The sequence below is a fragment of the Pleurodeles waltl genome, chromosome 10 (assembly GCF_031143425.1).
Source record: "Pleurodeles waltl isolate 20211129_DDA chromosome 10, aPleWal1.hap1.20221129, whole genome shotgun sequence".
In the NCBI taxonomy this organism is placed as follows: Eukaryota; Metazoa; Chordata; class Amphibia; order Caudata; family Salamandridae; genus Pleurodeles; species Pleurodeles waltl.
Genome location: NC_090449.1, coordinates 132,890,027 through 132,913,124, shown reverse-complemented (window position 1 = coordinate 132,913,124; position 23,098 = coordinate 132,890,027). Strand labels below are relative to the sequence as shown.

At 47.7% G+C, this 23,098-nt stretch overlaps 1 protein-coding gene across 2 annotated transcripts in view; it reads right to left on the bottom strand.

Annotated features, from left to right (window-relative positions):
* Nucleotides 1-23,098, bottom strand: part of LOC138261216 (cytochrome P450 3A21-like) — a 334,418-nt gene that overhangs the window by 259,030 nt on the left and 52,290 nt on the right. The gene's annotated exons all lie outside the window — the stretch shown is intronic.

The following is a 23,098-nucleotide window of genomic DNA, read 5'->3' as shown; positions in this document are numbered from 1 at the left end:
TGCACCTAAACAATCTATCCCCTGTACGCAGACACCCTTGCACTATGATGCTAGGATGCCTGAGTTGGCGCTAAGCAGCTTAACTAAGCACCAGAGCAGAGGCAAACTCAGGGGTGCACGGTATTACTCTAAATATGGCGCACCTCTGCGTTTCTAAAGTGGCACATTGCGGCGCTGCTATTTTTTGTGCCACTTTAACATAAATCTGGGCCTAGATGTCATCAGGACTTACCATCTGAACTAGTAGTCAATTGTATGCCTGCTGCACCACATTGCTCCAGACATCACCTCAAGGGTGGAAACTCCAACTTACCACCCTTGACCAAACCTCTCCCTGTCCTCCATATGCTGACAGACAATGGGAACACAAGTGTCTGGTATCTCCCAGCCATCCTTCACGGTCTTCCTTCCAAAGGTTCTGGACGGAATCATACGCCTCACCCCCCCCCCCCCACAACTGTTTCCTAAACACCCAGCAACTGCAGCAGGAGACCAAGTAAGGTTTTTATCCAATCGCTGGGTTCCCGCATGTGCACATCACAGGGGGATTGCCAGCCTGTGCTGTCCTGTCCTGCAATTCCACTGACCAGCTCCTCCGGAATGACTGTTTTGACCATCTCCGCCAGCTCATCCAGGTCCTCCTGTGCTGCGGGACTTCCACCTCGAGTTTACGGTGCTGCCTTTCGGTTCTTGGCCAGTTTCTCCTTAGTCCTGAACTTGCAATTGAGCCAGCGCTTCTTGCAGTCGGTGACAGTCCTCTTCACCTCTGCCACGCTCTTGACTTTGTCTACTGTTGGCCGCCATATTGCATCTCACCTACCGACTGGCAATTTGGAGGTGACGAAGAGCTGGTGTTGGTGTTCCGTCACCTCTCTGACCAGGATGTCATGCTCCTCCTCACTAAAGAGACACCTGTGCTTCCTCTTCTCCTTCTCCTGGGACTTTGCGGGACCCTTCTGGCTGGTACTTGGGTGACAGGGGTCTCCCTGGGTTTTTTTCTGGCCTGCAGTCTCCATCTTGTCTTTCAGACACAGAGTTATGACGGCCTGAAGCCATTCCAACACCACATTAGTGTTACTTTTTTATGCTAATGTGGTATTGAAAGGTCAAAAATGTCACACCATATAAGCAAGTGGCACAATATTTGTGTTGCGCCAATTTGTAACCCCCTGCGCCACATCATGCCTGCGCCAGGCATAATGTATGCAAGGGGTTGTTCCGGCGCTAGGGGGCTGAAAAAATGGTGCAAAGAAATCTAGGAGATTTCTTTGCATTATTTGTTTAGCCATTTTTAATGCCTGCTCAGATCAGAGTTTAAAAAGAGGCTCTCATTGTTTTCAATGGCTCTTTGGGTGCTTTGCAGGATTAGTGTCATAATTTTTCACCCTAACCCTGCGAAGTGCAGGACTAGCATCTGAAATTATGATGTTAGCCCCGCTAATTACTGCATTGGGGCACCCTATATTAAATACGGCGTACACATGGTGGCAGTGGGGGGTGCTAAGGGGGCAAGAAAAGTGGTGCTGCACTAGGTGCAATGCCACTTTTCTTTAAACTGCCCCTCCATTTGGGGCACATATAATCCGCTAAAGTGGCATTTCCCTGCACCATATTTACAAAGTGGTGCAGTGCATGCATTGCACCACTTTGTAAACCCTTTAGTCACATTGGCGGTCATTCTGACTTTGGCGGGCGGCGGAGGCCGCCCACCAAAGTCCCGCCGTCAGAATACCGCTGCGCGGTCAAAAGACCGCCGCAGTAATTCTGAGTTTCCCGCTGGGCTGGCGGGCGACTGCCAGAAGGCCGCCCGCCAGCCCAGCGGGAAACCCCCTTCCATGAGGATGCCGGCTCCGAATGGAGCCGGCGGAGTGGAAGGGGTGCGACGGGTGCAGTTGCACCCGTCGCGATTTTCAGTGTCTGCTTGGCAGACACTGAAAATCTTGGTGGGGCCCTGTTAGGGGGCCCCTGCAGTGCCCATGCCATTGGCATGGGCACTGCAGGGGCCCCCAGGGGCCCCACGACACCCGTTACCGCCAGCCAGGTTCTGGCGGTCTAAACCGCCAGAGCCAGGCTGGCGGTAAGGGGGTCGGAATCCCCATGGCGGCGCTGCCTGCAGCGCCGCCATGGAGGATTCCCTTGGGCAGCGGGAAACCAGCGGGACACCGCCGGTTTCCCGTTTCTGACCGCGGCTGTACCGCCGCAGTCAGAATGCCCATGGGAGCACCGCCAGCCTGTTGGCGGTGCTCCCGCGGTCGTTGGCCCTGGCGGTCCATGACCGCCAGGGTCAGAATGACCCCCATTGTGCCTGCGCCAGGCATAATGTATGCAAGGGGGGCGTTCCCCTGTTATGGGTGCTGAACAAATGGTGCAAGGAAATCAAAGAGATTTCCTTGCGCCAATTTTTGCGCACTTGTAATGACTGCTCAGAGCAGGCATTAAAAGGGGGCATACCATTCTTTATAATGGGCCCCTATGTACTCTGCAGGAGTAGCGCCAAAATTCTGGTATTACTCCTGCAGTGTACATAGATAGCATCAACACAAATGCTGCTATTGCCTCCTACCCTGTGCCATGGTGCGCCGTACTTTAAATACGGTGCACACATGGTGGAGGTAGGGGGCAGTAGGGGGCACTAGGGGGCGTAAGGAAAGTGGGGCTTCACTGAATGCAGCTCCACTTTCCATAAATCTGCCCCCTTGTATTTTTCTAGCTTGTTCCTTTTTTTTACGCAAATGTGGTAAAAAATGGAGCTAATCTGTTTTGCGCCAAAAATACGGTGTAGCGCCACTTTTGCTACATTACCGTAATTTTTCCTTGTGGCATGTCGCAATGCTTAGAGTCTTTTTTTTTGTTTACGCTAGTCATTCTTTAGTGCCATTGTGCGTTGTTTTTTAAATATGATGCACGGATAGTGCTGAGGAATGACGCAAGCTTGCATTAAATTTTTTTACAAACAACTGCGCTAGAGCGGCTGTGTGTCATTTTTCATGAATATGTGCCTAAATGTGGCAGTATTTTGTCCTCTATCACTCATTATCTATTTTATAATGCATTGACTATGATAGCTGTCTCTCATGGAGTCTAACAAAGGCAGCCTCCAGAGAGCTCAGGTGTAAGACACATGGAAAAGGTGAAGTCCTGAAGATACAAGGAAAGTAAAGCAGAACAGAAGTCTGAATTAAAAACCCTTTCTCCTGCTTGAGAGATTGCAGTTTTCACTCTCCTTTAAAAATAGCACAAATTGTGCCCCCCATTACCTCACCACTAATACCACCCTCCTAAGCACAGAGATTATCTTCGACATTTGCACAGCCCACATCACATCAGGGATCACTATCACAAAAAGAACATCTGTTGCCCCTGCTACTCAGATCACATCTGGTGTTCCTGCCACAGGAATTGCACGACTTCCCTATGACACTTCTATCTGACATTCTTGTCATACAAACCACACCTTGCACCTCTGGCACACAACTGACTTTTTGAATCCTTGCCATTTTGATCTCAGTGTCCATGCTGCAGATTCTGAATGTGGCTTCCCTGTCATTTGTTTCTATTGGTTCATGTATTTAATTAAAGAACATCCATTCATACGTTTGTACCCAACACTTGATTCATCTTTTCAGTATTTTAAAATGAAGGCAAATTACATTTGCAAAATTAATTGCATTAATGGACTCCAAGATTACTTTATAAATAAGTTACAAATTGAGCCTTGAAACAGTTTATTGGAAGGATGAAACACGTTTCAGCTATAATGATATAGATGGATTTCTTTAGCCTGTAAGGAAAGAGATAAAGTGATAAATATTGAGTGTCTAGCCTAGCTTTTTTTCCCAAATCGATAACTTGCCGTCAGGAATAGTGAGGCAGTTGAAGAGTTCAACCTTAATTTTCAGCTTTGTGCCATCCTATTCTGATCACACTATTAAATACTTTGAGGGTCATTACGACCCCGGCGGTCCCGGACCGCCCCGCCGGCGGTGGCGGTAGTACCGCCACCAGGTTGGTGGTGCCAACCAGCCATATTACGACCATGGTGCATTCGCCACGGTCATATCGCCTGTACCGCCAGGCTACCACCAAGAGGCAGCCTGGTGGTCGTAATTCGCCAGGACAGACCTGAAAGCAGCACTGCCCTGGGGATTATGAGTCTCCATCTGCCAGCCTGTCCATGGCAGTAAACACCGTCATGGAAAGGCTGGCGGTAAGGGAAATGGGGGAGCCCCATGTTGTACTTAGCATGGGCAGTGCAGGGGCCCCCAGGCACAGCCCCATCGCGCATTTCACTGCCCGAATTACGGGCAGTGAAATGCGCGATGGGTGCTGCTGCACCCGCAGCACATCAACATTGCCGCCGGCTTGATTACTAGCTGGCTTCAATGTTGTTGTGACTTTTCCACTGGGCCAGCGGGAGGAAATGCTGTTTCCGTCCGTGGGCCCAGCAGAAAGGTCATAATCGGGTGCCACACATACCACCAGCAGTGGCGCCCGTGGCATCGTCGGTCTTTCACAAAGACCGCAAATGTCTTAATGAGGGCCATAATCCCCAGGGCAGCGCTGCTTGCAGCGCTATCTTGGCGGATTATGACAGCCAGGCTGCCGCCTGGTGGTACCGGCGGTATGACCGTGGCAAATGCGTCACAGTCATAATATGGCTGGTTGGCACCACCAGCCTGTTGGCGGTACTACTGCCACCGCCGGCGGGGCGGTCTGGGACCGCCGGGGTCGTAATGACCCCCAAAGTGTACTCACCTGGGGGATATTTGTGTAGTGTATGTACTAGAGAGAGTGACATGACTGCAACCCCCAGCAAGTCCAATTTCTGTAACTCCAAACATCAGCACAGTGCTTCCTTCTCCTAATACCTTTGTTTGTGAACTCACAATTGAAGTGTACTCACCTTGGAGGATAACATATGAATAGTGTGTGTAGTACAGGGACTGACATGACTGCTAAGGCCAGGAGGCACAATTACTGTTACTTCACTCAGCCAGCCTATTGTCCTCTTCACCAAAGACCTATGTTTGTGAACTAACACACACATGAAGTTTACTCACCTGGGGGGTAATATTTGTCAAGTATTGGGGAGTAGAAGGACTGACCTGACTGCAACTCCCAGGAGGCACTTTTTCTCTAACTCCAAATACCAGAACAGTGTTCCCTTCTCAAAATACCACTGTGTCTTAACTCTCAATTGAAGTGTACTGACCTGTGAGGATAATATGTGTAAAGTGTGTGTAGTAGAAGGAGTTACATGACAACAACTCCTCGGTGGCTCGCTTATGGTCACTCCAACCACCAGTCAAGTGTCCTCTTCACCAAAGACTCCTTTTTGGGAACTCACAGATGAAGTGTACTCACCTTGGTGGAAAACATTTGTATACTAGAGAGAGTGACATGACTGCAACTCCCAGCAGGCCCTGTTTCTCTAACTCCAACCACCGGACCAGTGTCCACATGTCCAAGTACCATTGTTTGGTAACTTTCAATTGAGGTGTACTCATCTGGGAGGATACCATATGTATAGTATGTGTCGTAGAGGGATGATCTGACTCCAACTCTCAGGAGGCACTGTTTCACTAACTCAAAACACCAGCCCAGTGTTCATTTCTTAAACTACCCTTGTTTTTTAACTCACATATGAAGTGTGCTCACCTGTGGGGATGACAGTTATCAAGTGTATGAAGTAGAGGGAGTGGCATGACTGCTAAGGCCAGGAGGCTCTGTCTCTCCTACTCCAAACACGAGCTCAGTGTTCTCATGCCCAAATATCTCTGTGTCTTAACTTTCAAATTCACTTTACTCATCTGGGAGCATAACATATGAATGAAGGGGGTAAGTAGAGGGAGTGCCCAGAATGCCAAACCCAATAGGCCCTATGTCCCTAACTCCAAACACAGAAACACTGTTCACTTGCTCCATTCCATCTATTTATGAGCTCTCAATTGCAGTTTACTAATCTGGGGGGATACCATCTGACAAGTGTGTATAGTATGGAGAGTGACGACTGCAACTTCCAGGAGGCACTGTTTTAGTGACTCCAAACCCCAGAACGGTGGTCATTTGTCTATAAACCCTTGTCTGCCAACTCTCAATTGAAGTTTACTCAGCTGGGAGGGACAAAGATATAGATTATGCTTAACTCAGAGATGTGTATAGCTGCCTAGCTCCATGTTGACCTGCTAACCCAAGATTAAACTATTAAGGACAGAAAGACACCTTACCCATTGTGCAAAACAGTGATCCCAAAAGTCTCAAGATGCATGACAAAATTGGAATTGGCAGCAGACACATTCACAAAGCACTGACCACATGATGACTCCAATCACATATACAAAAATGTTGTGGGTCTGCCTGTATACCAATCAACTAACCCTCAAAATGGTCAGAGTCAAATCTTGCCTAGCCACTGTTTTGCCTGCACTGGTGGCAAGATGTAATTCTCAGCCCATCCTCCTAAGTGCTAATGACCCGCATATTTCAGCAGCTGCTTCACTTAAAATGGAAGTGGCATGCTTCACACATGTCAGGTCAGTGCAATCAATAGCATGGGTACTTGTCACAATAGGATAACCTGTAAATCGACTATGTACAGGATCTCTGCAAAATATCACTGTTAACTTTTGGAGGTAGATATCACAAAGCAACCAGTAACATTGTACGTTTCACATCAACAGGTCGATCTGCCACTGGCCACACAGACTCCACAGAAAAGGGTGCCACTACCCCCTGGATAAAACCCTCAGTGAAGAAGACGCTCCTGTACATCTGGATGTGAAGGATGGTTCTGGCCCATCTGGACAGTGAGTCTCACTCTGGCCACTACATCACCTCCCAGCCCAGTTACCTCGACATCACATGCAGCCATTAGCCCCCTAATCTGTGTCCTTAGGACAGTGTCAGTCATCTAACACTTCCCCATCCAGGACCGTGAGTCGCAACACAACACCTCTGACAATGATGGTCCTGGAACCAGTGGGAGGTGGCACCCTGTGGCAAGGGCTGGGAGGGTAGGGTGCTTGGGAGGAATGCTGTCAGCCAGCCAGGCGAGGCCACTGGGGATACTCATGACCAGGAACCCATCAGCCACGACTTGGAGGTCTAGTAGGAGTCCCAAGGTTTGATGGGCCAGGAACTTATAGAACTCTGGGAGATCAAGCAGCTGGAGAGGGACATCCATAGGGATATGCATGAACAGCAGGAGGCCCACAATACCAACATGGCCTCACTAACAGGGGTGCTGAGGGACATTAACACTACCCTGAACAGGGATCGTCAACAACATTCTACCCCCTCCTTTTGGTGCATCTACACCAGGCCCTTCATTAGTGCCAGCCACTGGAAGGGAGGCCCTGTCAGGGGAAAAACCCACCCAGACACCCCTGCCTCTGTAGCAGCAGATCACCCCCTACACACCCATGCAAGCTGGGACATCCAGCAAAGACTCCAGGAGGTGCAGATGACAAGACACCCATTACTGCCAGTAACTGACTTCTTTCTTCTTTGTGTGCCACAAATCCACTCTGACTGTTCTTCAACCACCTTTGATTTCCAATGGAAGGAGTACACTGGACTTCGGACTTCCAGTGATGTGGCATCTACTCCAATGATTTTATCCACCATGATTGAACCCTTCACTGTTCTTTTCAACCATGCCCCAATATTATTTTATGCATAATTGTTCAATAAATCCACCTATCACAAAGTCAATGTCTGTTTGCTTCTGTTCCACATTTTGCTATGTAGAGATGTAAGACCTTGTGAAGCAAAGGAGGTAGACACAAGATACTAATGCAAGGAGGGATATGTTACAGGTACTGTGTCCTGCTAAGGATTACTACCAACACACACAAACACATTGCTACAACTGTCTGGTCACACCAAACATTTTATTCCAGTATACAGCACATAAGCTGTTGAAATGTCTGGACTGCCACAGCCAAGAATGGCTGACTCATATTGTGTCAAGGTACACAAATCAAGGTACAGCCCCACAGACTACAGAAGGAAGGGCCTTTTCAGACATTGGACCTCATTCTGAGCCAAATGGCCGCTCCGCGGTCGAAAGACCGCGGAGGTCATTCTGGTTTTCCCGCTGGGCTGGTGGGCGACCGCCAGAAGGCCGCCCGCCAGCCCAGCGGGAAACCCCTTCCCACGAGGAAGCTGGCTCCGAATGGAGCCGGCGGATTGGGAAGGTGCGACGGGTGCAGTTGCACCCGTCGCGAATTTCAGTGTCTGCACAGCAGACACTGAAATTCTTGGTGGGGCCCTCTTACGGGGGCCCCTGCAGTGCCCATGCCATTGGCATGGGCACTGCAGGGGCCCCCAGGGGCCCCACGACACCCCATACCGCCATCCTGTTCCTGGCGGGCGAACCGCCAGGAACAGGATGGCGGTATGGGGTGTCGGAATCCCCATGGCGGCGCAGCAAGCTGCGCCGCCATGGAGGATTCCGTCGGGCAGCGGAAAACCAGCGGGAGACCGCCGGTTTTCCTCTTCTGACCGCGGCCAAACCGCCGCGGTCAGAATGCCCTGTGGGGCACCGCCAGCCTGTTGGCGGTGCTCCCGCCGACCCCGGCCCCGGCGGTCCTTGACCGCCGGGGTCGGAATGAGCCCCATTGTGTTGTAGAATAGGCAAGCAGAATAGTGGATGGTGTCACCAGCTTGAGCCTTACCACACACCACACCAAAGAAATCCAACATAACATAAACCAAGGTACAGTTGGAGGGCAGTACAACAGTCCCAGATCACAGGACCATCATAATCCAATTCCCATGCATCTGGTGCTATGACACAAACATATGTCAGTGTTGTGGCACTGTAGTCTGCAATGATTAAACACATTTACAGCTGCATACAGGTCAGACAAGAATAGTCAAACAGGTTTAGCCTATGTGAAGGGTAAATGCCTGGCTTGCAATTGATGACAACATATTTCATTCCCACATGATCACACACAATATTATCGGTCCAACACAGCACACTAAACAAGTCCAATGTCTACTTCTGACTTTCCACCCAAACACTGTTCAAGCTGCCTTGGCACACGTCCCTTACACCCCAAATCTGTGACCTACATTCCCTGGAACAAACCATGTCCACTTTGAATAACAGAACTAAATCAGACACGTGCCATTGTCACAACTCTGAAATGCCCACATGGTGAAGGTACCTGTGCAAAGACAAAACAAGAAGTATAGGCTTAAAAATACACCTACTACACAAATCATATAGCAAGCACCTGGAAAGGAAATTATATTGCAGTGAGACTGGCATAAAGAATGTAGCTACATTAAGGTGGGGATATGTCCAAGGCTAACCATTCAAGCACCCTTTGGCTGAATGTTACAGGGTATCTGCTCCCTAGTTGTTGCCACACAATCTAAGAACTACAGTTCTTCATACAGCCACAGTCATTACATCACACAACATACTTACATTCATGAAAAGTAGGTATTGATGAGATCTTTCTGCAAGTCAGCTCCATCCTCTTCAACACTGCATCCTCACTTGTCATTTCTTGAGTCTGACCCGGTTGCACTGCAGATTCCCCCTACTCTGGGATGTATGGGATAATCCTGTGCAGGGCAATGTTGTGGAGCAGGCAGCATGCTACAGTGATCTGACACACTTTCGTGGGTGAGTAGAGGTGGGCTCCACCTGTCCGGTCCAGACAACTAAATCTGGCCTTCCTTCAGGAGCCCTTAGGCCCACTCCACTACCCGCTGTGTTCTTCCATGGGCCTCATTGAAGCAGACTTCCCCAGAAGTAGTTGGATTCCTTATTGACGTCAACAACCAATGATGTTTTGGATATGCAGAGTCTCCTGTTACGGAATGGGACATACGTGCAACAATGAGTCCCTCTTTTCTTGATTGTAGCACCTGACTTTGCACACAAACAAACAGGACAGATGTGACTTACCAACCAGCCAGGCCCTCTCTGGGTAAAGTTGTGACACCAGCTAGAGTATTGTAATGTTTGGCATTATGAAGGAAGAATTGGCTGACCCTGGATTGCGGGCACAGACCTGTGAAATGTAGAGATCCGCCAAACAGAAGACTTGCGTGTTGATGAAATAGAAGTTCTTTCTGTTGTGGTATACGTGATCATTGGCATGCGGTGAGACCAAGCCAACACGTGTGTCATCAATAGCCCCCACCACATGTGAGAGGCATGCAAAACCATAAAATACGGCTTTCGCATGGGCTAAATCCTGATGTCAGGGAACATGGATGTAGCTGTCCAGGTGTTTCAACATTGCTGAGAGGACATCCTTCAACACCCGACTGAACATAGGCTAGAACCTGCCAGCTGACAGGGCCACTGTATGTTGAAGGACCCTGTGGCTAGGAAGTGCAGTACTGACATGACTTGTACCATGGGTGGTATGCAAGTTAGATAACTAATAGCTGACATCAGATCTGGCTCCAACTGACAACATAAGGTCCACTATTCTTTGCTTATTCAGAAGGTAAAGAAGGATGATATGGCACTCTTCCATGGTCTGAAAGTCTGGCAGTGGACGGTAGACATGTGGTTGTTGCATCCTTCCTCTGCCTGTCTACCTATGTATGACAAGACATGATTTCTAACATTAGTCATTGTGTCCACAACATACATGATGCATGTCAATGATATCATGTGACAAGGTATTTCAGAAGGGATCAATCAATCAGGAATTTGTAAAGCACAATACTCACCTGTGAGGGTCTCAAGGCACTGAGGAGGGGGAGGGATAAAGGGGGGGAGGTTCTGCTACTGCTTAAACAGCCAGGTCTTGATAAGTTTCCTGAAGGTAAGGAGGTCTTTGGTCTGGCGCAGGTGGGTGGGAAGAGTGTTCCATGTTTTGGCGGCGAGGTGCAAGAATGATCTACCACCGGTTGTAGTTCTGCGGGCGAGGTCGGCGGAGCAGAGATGCCGGGTCGGGGTATAGAAGGAGAGTCACAAACAGTTAGGAGCGCACCTGCCTAACATCCCAGCAATTAATCTGCCCCATTGCATCATGGTAGATGTAGTATCTTCAAAAAACGAACTCCATTAATTTTTAAATATTTCACCTTTAAGTTGGTACAGCCTTTACTGTGCATCTCTGGACACATGTGTTTCTGGGTTAGTCCCTTCTTCAGCAGAGAACATATTTGCGGGGTGCTGGGAATGCTGCCATAAATCACCCGGTTTCAGTACCTCTTCCCTGGCATGCTGGTGCCTGCTCCAGAGCTCGTCAGCCCAGTAGCTCAAGGGAGCCTTTAAAGTCACAAACAGTTAGGAGCGCACCTGCCTAACATCCCAGCAATTAATCTGCCCCATTGCATCATGGTAGATGTAGTATCTTCAAAAAACGAACTCCATTAATTTTTAAATATTTCACCTTTAAGTTGGTACAGCCTTTACTGTGCATCTCTGGACACATGTGTTTCTGGGTTAGTCCCTTCTTCAGCAGAGAACATATTTGCGGGGTGCTGGGAATGCTGCCATAAATCACCCGGTTTCAGTACCTCTTCCCTGGCACGCTGGTGCCTGCTCCAGAGCTCGTCAGCCCAGTAGCTCAAGGGAGCCTTTAAAGTCACAAACAGTTAGGAGCGCACCTGCCTAACATCCCAGCAATTAATCTGCCCCATTGCATCATGGTAGATGTAGTATCTTCAAAAAACGAACTCCATTAATTTTTAAATATTTCACCTTTAAGTTGGTACAGCCTTTACTGTGCATCTCTGGACACATGTGTTTCTGGGTTAGTCCCTTCTTCAGCAGAGAACATATTTGCGGGGTGCTGGGAATGCTGCCATAAATCACCCGGTTTCAGTACCTCTTCCCTGGCATGCTGGTGCCTGCTCCAGAGCTCGTCAGCCCAGTAGCTCAAGGGAGCCTTTAAAGTCACAAACAGTTAGGAGCGCACCTGCCTAACATCCCAGCAATTAATCTGCCCCATTGTATCATGGTAGATGTAGTATCTTCAAAAAACGAACTCCATTAATTTTTAAATATTTCACCTTTAAGTTGGTACAGCCTTTACTGTGCATCTCTGGACACATGTGTTTCTGGGTTAGTCCCTTCTTCAGCAGAGAACATATTTGCGGGGTGCTGGGAATGCTGCCATAAATCACCCGGTTTCAGTACCTCTTCCCTGGCATGCTGGTGCCTGCTCCAGAGCTCGTCAGCCCAGTAGCTCAAGGGAGCCTTTAAAGTCACAAACAGTTAGGAGCGCACCTGCCTAACATCCCAGCAATTAATCTGCCCCATTGCATCATGGTAGATGTAGTATCTTCAAAAAACGAACTCCATTAATTTTTAAATATTTCACCTTTAAGTTGGTACAGCCTTTACTGTGCATCTCTGGACACATGTGTTTCTGGGTTAGTCCCTTCTTCAGCAGAGAACATATTTGCGGGGTGCTGGGAATGCTGCCATAAATCACCCGGTTTCAGTACCTCTTCCCTGGCATGCTGGTGCCTGCTCCAGAGCTCGTCAGCCCAGTAGCTCAAGGGAGCCTTTAAAGTCACAAACAGTTAGGAGCGCACCTGCCAAACATCCCAGCAATTAATCTGCCCCATTGCATCATGGTAGATGTAGTATCTTCAAAAAACGAACTCCATTAATTTTTAAATATTTCACCTTTAAGTTGGTACAGCCTTTACTGTGCATCTCTGGACACATGTGTTTCTGGGTTAGTCCCTTCTTCAGCAGAGAACATATTTGCGGGGTGCTGGGAATGCTGCCATAAATCACCCGGTTTCAGTACCTCTTCCCTGGCATGCTGGTGCCTGCTCCAGAGCTCGTCAGCCCAGTAGCTCAAGGGAGCCTTTAAAGTCACAAACAGTTAGGAGCGCACCTGCCTAACATCCCAGCAATTAATCTGCCCCATTGTATCATGGTAGATGTAGTATCTTCAAAAAACGAACTCCATTAATTTTTAAATATTTCACCTTTAAGTTGGTACAGCCTTTACTGTGCATCTCTGGACACATGTGTTTCTGGGTTAGTCCCTTCTTCAGCAGAACCTGTACCTACTTAAAGGTGAAATATTTAAAAATTAATGGAGTTCGTTTTTTGAAGATACTACATCTACCATGATGCAATGGGGCAGATTAATCTGTACCTACTTAAAGGTGAAATATTTAAAAATTAATGGAGTTCGTTTTTTGAAGATACTACATCTACCATGATGCAATGGGGCAGATTAATCTGTACCTACTTAAAGGTGAAATATTTAAAAATTAATGGAGTTCGTTTTTTGAAGATACTACATCTACCATGATGCAATGGGGCAGATTAATCTGTACCTACTTAAAGGTGAAATATTTAAAAATTAATGGAGTTCGTTTTTTGAAGATACTACATCTACCATGATGCAATGGGGCAGATTAATTGCTGGGATGTCAGGCAGGTGCGCTCCTAACTGTTTGTGACTTTAAAGGCTCCCTTGAGCTACTGGGCTGACGAGCTCTGGAGCAGGCACCAGCATGCCAGGGAAGAGGTACTGAAACCGGGGGATTTATGGCAGCATTCCCAGCACCCCGCAAATATGTTCTCTGCTGAAGAAGGGATTAACCCAGAAACACATGTGTCCAGAGATGCACAGTAAAGGCTGTACCTACTTAAAGGTGAAATATTTAAAAATTAATGGAGTTCGTTTTTTGAAGATACTACATCTACCATGATGCAATGGGGCAGATTAATTGCTGGGATGTCAGGCAGGTGCGCTCCTAACTTTTTGTGACTTTAAAGGCTCCCTTGAGCTACTGGGCTGACGAGCTCTGGAGCAGGCACCAGCATGCCAGGGAAGAGGTACTGAAACCGGGGGATTTATGGCAGCATTCCCAGCACCCCGCAAATATGTTCTCTGCTGAAGAAGGGATTAACCCAGAAACACATGTGTCCAGAGATGCACAGTAAAGGCTGTACCTACTTAAAGGTGAAATATTTAAAAATTAATGGAGTTCGTTTTTTGAAGATACTACATCTACCATGATGCAATGGGGCAGATTAATTGCTGGGATGTCAGGCAGGTGCGCTCCTAACTGTTTATAGAAGGAGAGTCGTCTGTTGAGGTATTCTTGTCTGGTGTTGTGCAGTGCTTTGTGAGTGTGGGTGAGGAGTTTGAAGCTGATTCTCTCGTTGATTGGGAGCCAGTGCAGGTTTTTCAGGTGGTCTGTGATATGGCTGTGGCGGGGGATGTCCAGGAAGAGGCGTGCGGAGGCGTTCTGGATGCGTTGCAACCTCTTCTGGAGTTTGGCCATGGTTCCTGCGTAGAGGGCATTGCCATAGTCCAGCTTGCTGCTTACGAGGGCTAGGGTGACTGTTCTGTTTTCGGTGGGTATCCATTTGTAGATCTTTTGGAGCATGCAGAGGGTGTCGAAGCAGAAGGAGGAGATGGCGTTGACTTGTTGGGTCATGGATAGTGAGGGGTCCAAGATGAATCCTAGGTTGCGTGCGTGGTCGGTGGGAATCGGAGCGGTTCCAAGAGTGGCAGGCCCCGGGAATCATCCCATGCGGTGGGAGTGGAGCCGAAGAGGAGGACATCCGCCTTGTCAGAATTGAGTTTGAGGCAGCTGCTCTTCATCCATTCGGCGATGACCTTCATTCCTTCGTGGAGGTAGGTCTTGGCGGAGTCCTTGGTGAGGGAGAGGATTAGCTGGGTTTTGTGGGCGTATGAGATGATGTTGAGGTTGTGGGATCGGGTGATGTTAGCGAGCGGGTCCATGTAGACGTTGAAGAGGATCGGGCTGAGGGATGAACCCTTGGGTCCACCGCAGATGATTTTGGTGGCCTCCGAGCGGAATGGGGGAGGCGGACTCTCTGGGTTCTGCCGGTGAGAAAGGAGGTGAACCAGTCCAGGGCTCTGTCACGGACTCCAGCATTGCTGAGGCGTGAGCTTAGGGTGTGGTGGCAGATGGTGTCAAACGTGGCCGAGATGTTTAGGAGGATGAGGGCTGCGGTTTCGCCGCTGTCCAGTATGGTTCTGCTGTCGTCGGTGGCGGCTATGAGGGCGGTTTCGGTGCTGTGGTTGCTGCAGAATCAGGATTGGGAAGGGTCCAGGTTGCGGTTCTCCTCGAGGAAGCAGGTTAGTTGTCTGTTGACAGCTTTCTTGATGACTTTTGCCGGGAAGGGGAGCAGGGAGATAGGCCGGATGTTCTTGAGGTCCTTTGGGTCCGCCTTGGGTTTTTTGAGGAGGGCATTGATCTCGGCAGGATAGACATGTCAACCAGGACACATCACAGCGGCAAAGAATGTAAGGGTCACACGTGACCCCGTAGTTTTACACGTGTCCACAACATGTATCTGGACCAAACTCAAAGATATGCATCACAATTGCCACTTGAAATGTGACTAGATATTACGTCCACCAAAATGACAGTCGACGGGTGTAGACTGTGAAAGAACATAAAGGTCACATGTGACCCCGTAGTTTTCCACATGTGTCCACAATGTGTATCTGGACTAAACTCAAAGATATGCATCACAATATCCCCTTGAAATGTGACTGGATTTCATGGCCTCCAAAATGACCGTTGGCGGGGGTGGACTGGGCCTCACTGTTAAATGCTTTCTGTGCCCTGCACCATACTACAATGGTGTTTGAGTAATAGGAACTATATGACAAGATAGGATAAGCATGTTTGTGATCTCAAAACAACAGTTTCGGAGGTGTGACAGTTTGTGAAGCCCAAAACTACGTTTCAGACCTCTAAAATGGTGGCTGCCTGACCTGCTCCACTAGACATTAGGAGCCACCCCAAACTGCCTGTGAAATTCATCATGGATATAGGCAGTTGCAACAGCGGCAGACACAGCCATAGGCTAATGTTGCCAGTAGTGGTCGCTGGCCAACAGCTGTGTCTTCCGGTGGTGACCACCTCGTATGTGGGGGATGTGTCTGCCATGTTCTGCAGGTTTACTCACTTGACCCCTGGCACTGCTGCCAGCAAGACCTCCACTATCTGAGCTGATGTGCATCGCCTCTGGGGACAATCATCAGCAGGTAATAGGGCCCCTGTCTTCTCTCCAGAGGAGCTTGAGAGGATAGTTGATGAGGTCCTACCTCTCTATGGACAGCTCTAAGGTGCACCTGAGGAGCAGGTAAGTACCTCATGTACACAGTTGTCTTGGTACTTCACCATTCTTTCCCTCCTCACAGGCTAGAATATGGCCATGTGTGCTAGGGTGACTACTCAAGTGCTTGTTGTAGCAGCCTGTGTGGCATCAATGGGATGTACAATGTGCAGGTAATGGTGGCCAGTGCCATATGTAAAGTTCAGTCACATTGTGTTCTGTGCAGTGTTTGGGTTCCTAGATCCTCCTTGCGTTGGATGCACATAAGTAGGTGAGGAGAACTTACTGCCATCTACTGACATCTCCTTCTTCATGATTGTTGTAAATTTCACACAACATGTATGTGCATTGCAGCATGAGCTGAGTATGCATGTTGTATGAGTCTGTTGAAAGTGATGTGAGAAATGTGGTTGGTGCCACAGAGATTTCTATACACATCTTGCTAAACTGTTGTTTGGAAGGCATATCATGACTCACTCTGCCCTTCCGGTTGGCACACACACCACACGCCAAATTGCTGTTGGCTACATGATGTACTGTCATGCATGGAAGCAATGGGAATGGAGTGTCATGTACATTCTGTATGCTCAGCTTGTAGAGACCAGGGCCTGTCAAATGTATCACCCAGTATGGGTCCAATCTAGGCTGGGGTGGAGTCACTGTGGCTATGCAACTGTGGCACTGTGCCCACTCCCTGTATCCCAGTAGGGCCTGTCATGTGGCCAATATGAGGCTGCGGTGTAAACTGCTGCTCAGAGGGCCTCATTCCTCTGAATAGATTAAGATTGGGCACAGAGCTACTTTATTAATCTAAGTCATATGTGCACTTAGAATCATTGGCAATGCGTGTCTTTGACTCATGACAGGTCCCTTACTCCCACAGCCCTGTTGTCACCTTCCTACAGGTCATATTTGTCCTGTATAGGCTTACTGCATAAATGACAGTCCCACAGTGCAGACAGTGTGTTGATTCATGGGAGGGCCATGGTATGTGACTCAGTAGATTGGTCACATAGCAGAAACTGTACAACACGTGCCTTTGTTTGTTGGATGCCATCTCTGTAGGATTGGCACATATGTCCAAAGGAGTGTTCTGTGGTACAAGTACCTAACGCAGAACCCCACCCCCTGAAATGGCAGGAGTCTGCATTTGTTAGTCCACATGTCTACACAGGGAAAGGGAAAACACTTACTGTGCCCACCATGCCAGAACCTTCATTTAAAAAAAAATATTTTTATTGAACAAAGAGGGTTCATACAGTGGAAATGCAATAGACCACAGGCATTACATTTTAAACAACTGTTGGTCCATTTCTATACAGCACACATTTTACCAATAAAGCATGAATGGCGCTTGTACGGCCCACATACAGTTGACATGGTGTCACTGGGGCCCTTTGTACTTCTGCCCCTCCTGGTACTTCCCGGCACTAGTCCCTATGGATCACCCACGCTCCACATATTTTCTTCTGTTTTTTGGGGCAACCTCTTCCTTTGTAAATCATACTCTGACACCAGTCCAGGTCCGATTGCTGATCTTCCACATCTAGAGTAGCTGGCCTGTTCCTGGCTTTTGCTATGTTGCGTTGTGCTATCCCCTAAGCCTGCCTTAGCCAAATCCCCAGATATTTAGGCCATGTGGTTTCACCCAAGACCCCCAGTAATATCATCTTGGCATCCAGCGGAATCACTAAAGCCAAAACCTGGGACATTACCTGGGTTAGTTTGGATCACTATTCTTTTATTAGGGGGCAGCCACAGAGTGTGTGGAAAATGAGCCCTCCTCATTAAAACCTCTCAGGCACAATGGTGTAGCTGTTTTACCTAACTTATGTAGTAACGTATATGGCTAGTACAACCTATGCAATATTTTTAGCTGAACAAGTCAGAAGAGGGCACATATGGTTATCTCTGGGGCCGTCCAAGGGTCTCCTACCACTCCTCATCTTCAAAGGCACTCAGGTTTTACCGCCTGCCACCTAACAGCTCTTGTGAAATATTTACCAATTTTTTATAGAGCACAGAGATCCCTTTTTCGGGAAAAGGTCCGGTGAGTATCCTATCTTCCATGGGCAGTCCCTTCATTGATACCCACTTGTAATGTTTGAGGTTGTATACTGGCAGTTGCCTGTGCAGACTGTATGCAGAAAGTCATTCTCACAGAGTGTGAATGTGTTGGTTCATTCATGCCTAAGGAGTTTACCATTTAAAAGTCTCATAGGTGTAATGTATCTCAGGTTGCTGGAGCGTGGCCTACATGATATCAGTAAGTTTTCTTAGTCATTGTAGGGCCTGAGCAGGGTAGTGGGTTAGTCTGCAGATGGAGAAATGTATGTCTGTAGTCATGTCCCTGTACTTATTGGGTTGTATGTGTCACACTTAGGGAGTATTGACAAATAGGAAAGTTCTAGCTTGATGTTACTGACATGTATGTGACTCAACCATTTGTGATGAATCTTGTGATCATGATTTCTTGATTTGTCTTTTGCATCCATGTAGGTCAACGCCCATCAAAAGAAAGGATTGCGGACAGCCATCGCCAAGAAAATGTAGGACCCCGGGGGTCCACAGCCCGTGGAGCGCCCACTGCAGTTAAAGGTGTGAGGACCTGAGACTCTGGGACTGGAAAATTGCAGAGGTTCAGCTGGGGATGTTCTTCCAACATGGGCGGGCTGCACATCGTACCATGACCCCCTAATGGCCCACATTCTGGGGGTGGCCTATCTAGAGCTTGATAGACATTTGAGGGCAGCGCAGCAGCCACAAGGGGGTGAGTACAGGGCACATTGCTGCCTGTCCCATTGCCAAGTGAATGAGATGGGTTCTGACAGCTCCCCCTGATGATTAGGGATGAGCAATGTGTCACACAGATTGTTTGACACATTGTTTGCGTAGACATATCATGAGGTGCATGCTGATGTGCCTTGGTGAAATCCAAAAACCACTTGCACTGCAGGCGCGACATACAGCTGGGTACATTGATCAATCAAGTACTGTTTGGTGCTGTAGTGTGTGTAATATCTATGCAACAGGCCACTACTCCAAATGTTCCAGGCCAAAGGTAAGTAGGTGATGGATCAGTGTCCTCTTCCATACGTCTGGGTAAATGTGTAAATAGGCATCTGCCACCCAGAAGCTAGTTGTCTTCAGCGCATGATGGGTGCTGGTGCATCAAAGCAGTCTGTAATGTGAAGATGTCATACATGTGACAGAGCTTACATTGTTCTCTGGGTACAGCTAAAGATCAACATTTTTCCTTGGTAAGTGGGGAATGTCCATTGGCATGGTTTCTGTGCCATCACTGTTGCCAACATTCCTTGTGCCTACATGTCTGCATGTGCCCCTTTCTCTTTTGAAAAATATTTGTAAGCTGCGGTTTCATGCATCGTGTACCTATGTTGATAGGATGATGTCTGTATTCCCTCACATATATGTGCATGGCAAACTGTGGAATAGTACATTTACAATAGGGACTCTGAAAATGTAATGTTAGTAAACCCAAACAGTTGTTTATTTTGGGTACACATTTGTCCTACAATTCCTTTTCTACCATAATGTTGTTCCTGAGTGACTTGTGTTGTCTGCCTACAGCTGTGAGTGTTTCAGCCTGCTTGCTGATCCATTTGCTGTTGTTTGCAGTATCTGACTTTGTAGGCAGTGCTGGTGTTCCCTAGGAGAAGAGTATATGCTGAGTGTATGGATATGTGGGTGTAAATGCTATGATGGTGTCATGGCATTGTGTACTGTTTATGGTAAGTATTTCATTTTGTGCTGTCCAATGTGGGCATGTATGGTGTTAGACTTGTCTCCCTCATATGGATTATGTATTCATCTGTTGTGTATCAACTTGAATTTTGTTTGTGCAGACATGGAGTGTGTTCAGTTGTGCTACCTCTGTTTGTAATTGACTGCGTATGTGTCCATTTAGCTGTGTGGACCTTGCAGCTTATTCATGTAGAGGAATGTCCCATGCAGTTTGAGTTGTATGTGCTTTCTTGACTTGCACTTCCACATTTTGCAGATAGGCATGTTATTTGGGTCTAATCTTGTTTGTCCCTGAGACACATGTAGGGCCATTTCCTGGGCAAATGTTGTTTAAGGGGCATGTGCAAAGTGAAATGTGCCCCAGTTCAGCCTCCTTCCCTGAGTACGCCTGATGCCACCTTACCTATTGGGCAGGTATTGTATATTTGTCTCTCTGGCTATTATGCATGCATTGTCCTTCCATTGTGCTATAATGTGGGTGATGTGTGTGTCCATTGGAGGGCTGTTTCATGGGTGTGGTGTTTGTGTTTTATGACACATCCATACCTATGTATGTTGTATGTGACGACAGTCCATGACCTGTGAGGAATGTGACTGTGCGAGTTGTATTTATATATGTGATGTTGGTGTGTTGTTGGTGTTGTGTGAGACAATTTTGTGTAGCCTTCACTATCCCTGTGCCTGAGAAGTGTGTTTTGTGTAGTGTTGCAGTGTGTGACTTGCCCAAAAGGGGTGTTTGGTGATTATGAGTGCGTCCATCTCTATGTATGATTCCGACTGTGTACACAATGACATGTGTACTTGGTGCCCGTGGTGAGACCCCCATATCATGTGGACGACGGTGCAACGATCTGTTGTTGAGGGTAATGACACATATAGGTATGTGTACTTATGGTTGGTTGCGTCCACGGCAACGTTTATTTTGCGCTCCATCGATGATCAACAACAGAAGCAGGATGTGTGTGATGGGTTCCATGGCACCACAGGACGTGTAAAGGTGTCTGCAGGTGAGTGCCTCCCTTTATACTGTCCATTTCCGCCTGCTGATCTGTGGTGGTTGCATCTCCATGGTCACATTGGCGGTGTGTCCGCGGTAACACAGTCTCCACTGGCCTGTTTGTGCAGCATCATGACCTTGGCTCTCTGTGCTGCCTGACGGTGCCAGCAGGACATTGGCGGTCTTTGCTCGATAGGCCTGCATGACTCATAATCTCATGGTCCAACCTCCAACCGGATGGCGGTTGGGCCACCACCATGGCGGTTGATGGAATACCAAACTTGCAATGAGGCCACACCTCAAATATCAAATCTGGGGCACATTCTACCCAACTATTTTGAGACCATGTCACAGTGGCTATGCCTGAACTCCAATCCAAAAACTATGGTCTGGCCTGGTGACCACAATAAACAGATGATGACCAGTGTCCTGTCTGTGCAGATCACAGCTAGGGTTCCCTTTGCACAGAAGGCACAGGTATACAGTGTTGTTAGCTATCGCTCATAGTATGCACCTCTACAATTTAAATTAATGTAAGCAGGCATTCAAGGGTTTTTCCCAGTGTGAAAGGGGAATGTATTAGAGAGAGAGAGAGAGAGAAAGAGAGAGAGAGAGAGCGAGAGAGAGAGCGAGAGAGAGAGAGAAAGAGAGAGAAAGAGAGAGAGAGAGAGAGACTGAGTTCAACTCTTACACACAGAAGTTGCAATAAGGGAGTTCATTGGGTTAATGCAACAGTATCTCAACAGTGTCATCAAGTGCACATCTCTCACTATTAACAGATATTATCACAGATAAGCATGTGCTGTAGTACTTAAACAAATGGAAACAAATCTCTCCCTTTTGGTGTCCATACTTACCGGTGTCTGTTCAGCAGGGCACCATGAACCTAGGCCCAACTGAGTCATGGCTTGACACAGATGCTACCTCACATTCCATCAACTATGGCATTATTGGTTGGCCGTTCCACATCTTGCTCTGCGTATTTCCTCTCAAGATATCATCCCCACTGGTGTGGCAAGAGAAGGTTGACCAGGACTGTGGCTGCCACATGTGTGCTGTCCAATTGTGACCCCCGTCTCCATGCTGGCAACCCAAAAGCTGTGATAGTCTGCCCCATCTGAGTGGCAAGCTGCAACAGGATTTGAGGATCTACTACAGGATTCAAGGATCCTGGTATTCGAGGATTTACTGTGGATTCAAGGATCTACTATAGAATTTGAGGAAATGGCAGTGTAAAAAAGCATCACCCATGGTGTGACCAGGTGCTTGACTTTCTTCCCTGTAGATGAGAGGAAGACCTTCCTTGGGCTCTGCAGTGCTCATCATCAATTTGGCTTCTGCTACACTCCTGTGTCACTGGCTCTCTAGAAGCCAATCTTCAAGTCAGACATTAAGATGATCTTCTCTGAAGTTTTGCTTTCTGCTTGCAGAGTATCTTAGAAATTCTTCTGAAGCATCACTAAAAGAACTTCCTTGAATTGTTGGAACTCTTTGAAGTCTTCTAGTGCAGACTTCAGATGCCTATTTGTTTGGATTGTGAATCTACTGTTGTATTCATAAACTACCCCTTGCACTTTTGTACTGGAAGTGTGCCTCACTTTCTGTGCTATGTTGTGCTGTAACAGCTGTCCCTTGGGCCTTTGCAGACTTATTTACAAATCCTGAGTGCACCTTTGCTTATGTTTGGTGCCCCATGTTATGGAGCTTTCACCGCATTGTACAGGACATTAGAACAGGATGAGTGTCACAGTGGCTTCCTTAACCTTTGCAAGATAAAGTTACTGCACCATTGATATGTTGAGGCGAAGGAAGCTGGTGGGTTTGTATGGTGTTCCTAGAGCAACTTTTTGTTGTAACATGAGTCTAACAGACTGAACGGAGGAGGTGAAGGAATCTGGAAAGCTTTCAAATATGCCAGATGGAAGAATGGTGGAGACCAGGAGCTGGAATGAAGTGAGGACTCGGAGCACAAGAAGAGCAACCTGAAGTGACACAGAAAGAACTGCCAAGGAGGAAAACAAGTGTGGTACGAAGGACAGTGAACAAATTAGAACGAGGACAAATTGTGGAATGTCAGGTGTGCTGATCTTTGCCTAAATATTTGTCTGCTTAGTAGTCCTGAAAAACACCCCCTGACCATCTATGCAAAACCACACAAGTTCATTTACTTCAACACCACAGCCACCACAAGCTGGTCTGGCACAGATGCAGTCATGTATAACTATGGACACATATTTATGGGATTTTAGCGCAGGGCAGCACAGCAAGTCACCTTGGTG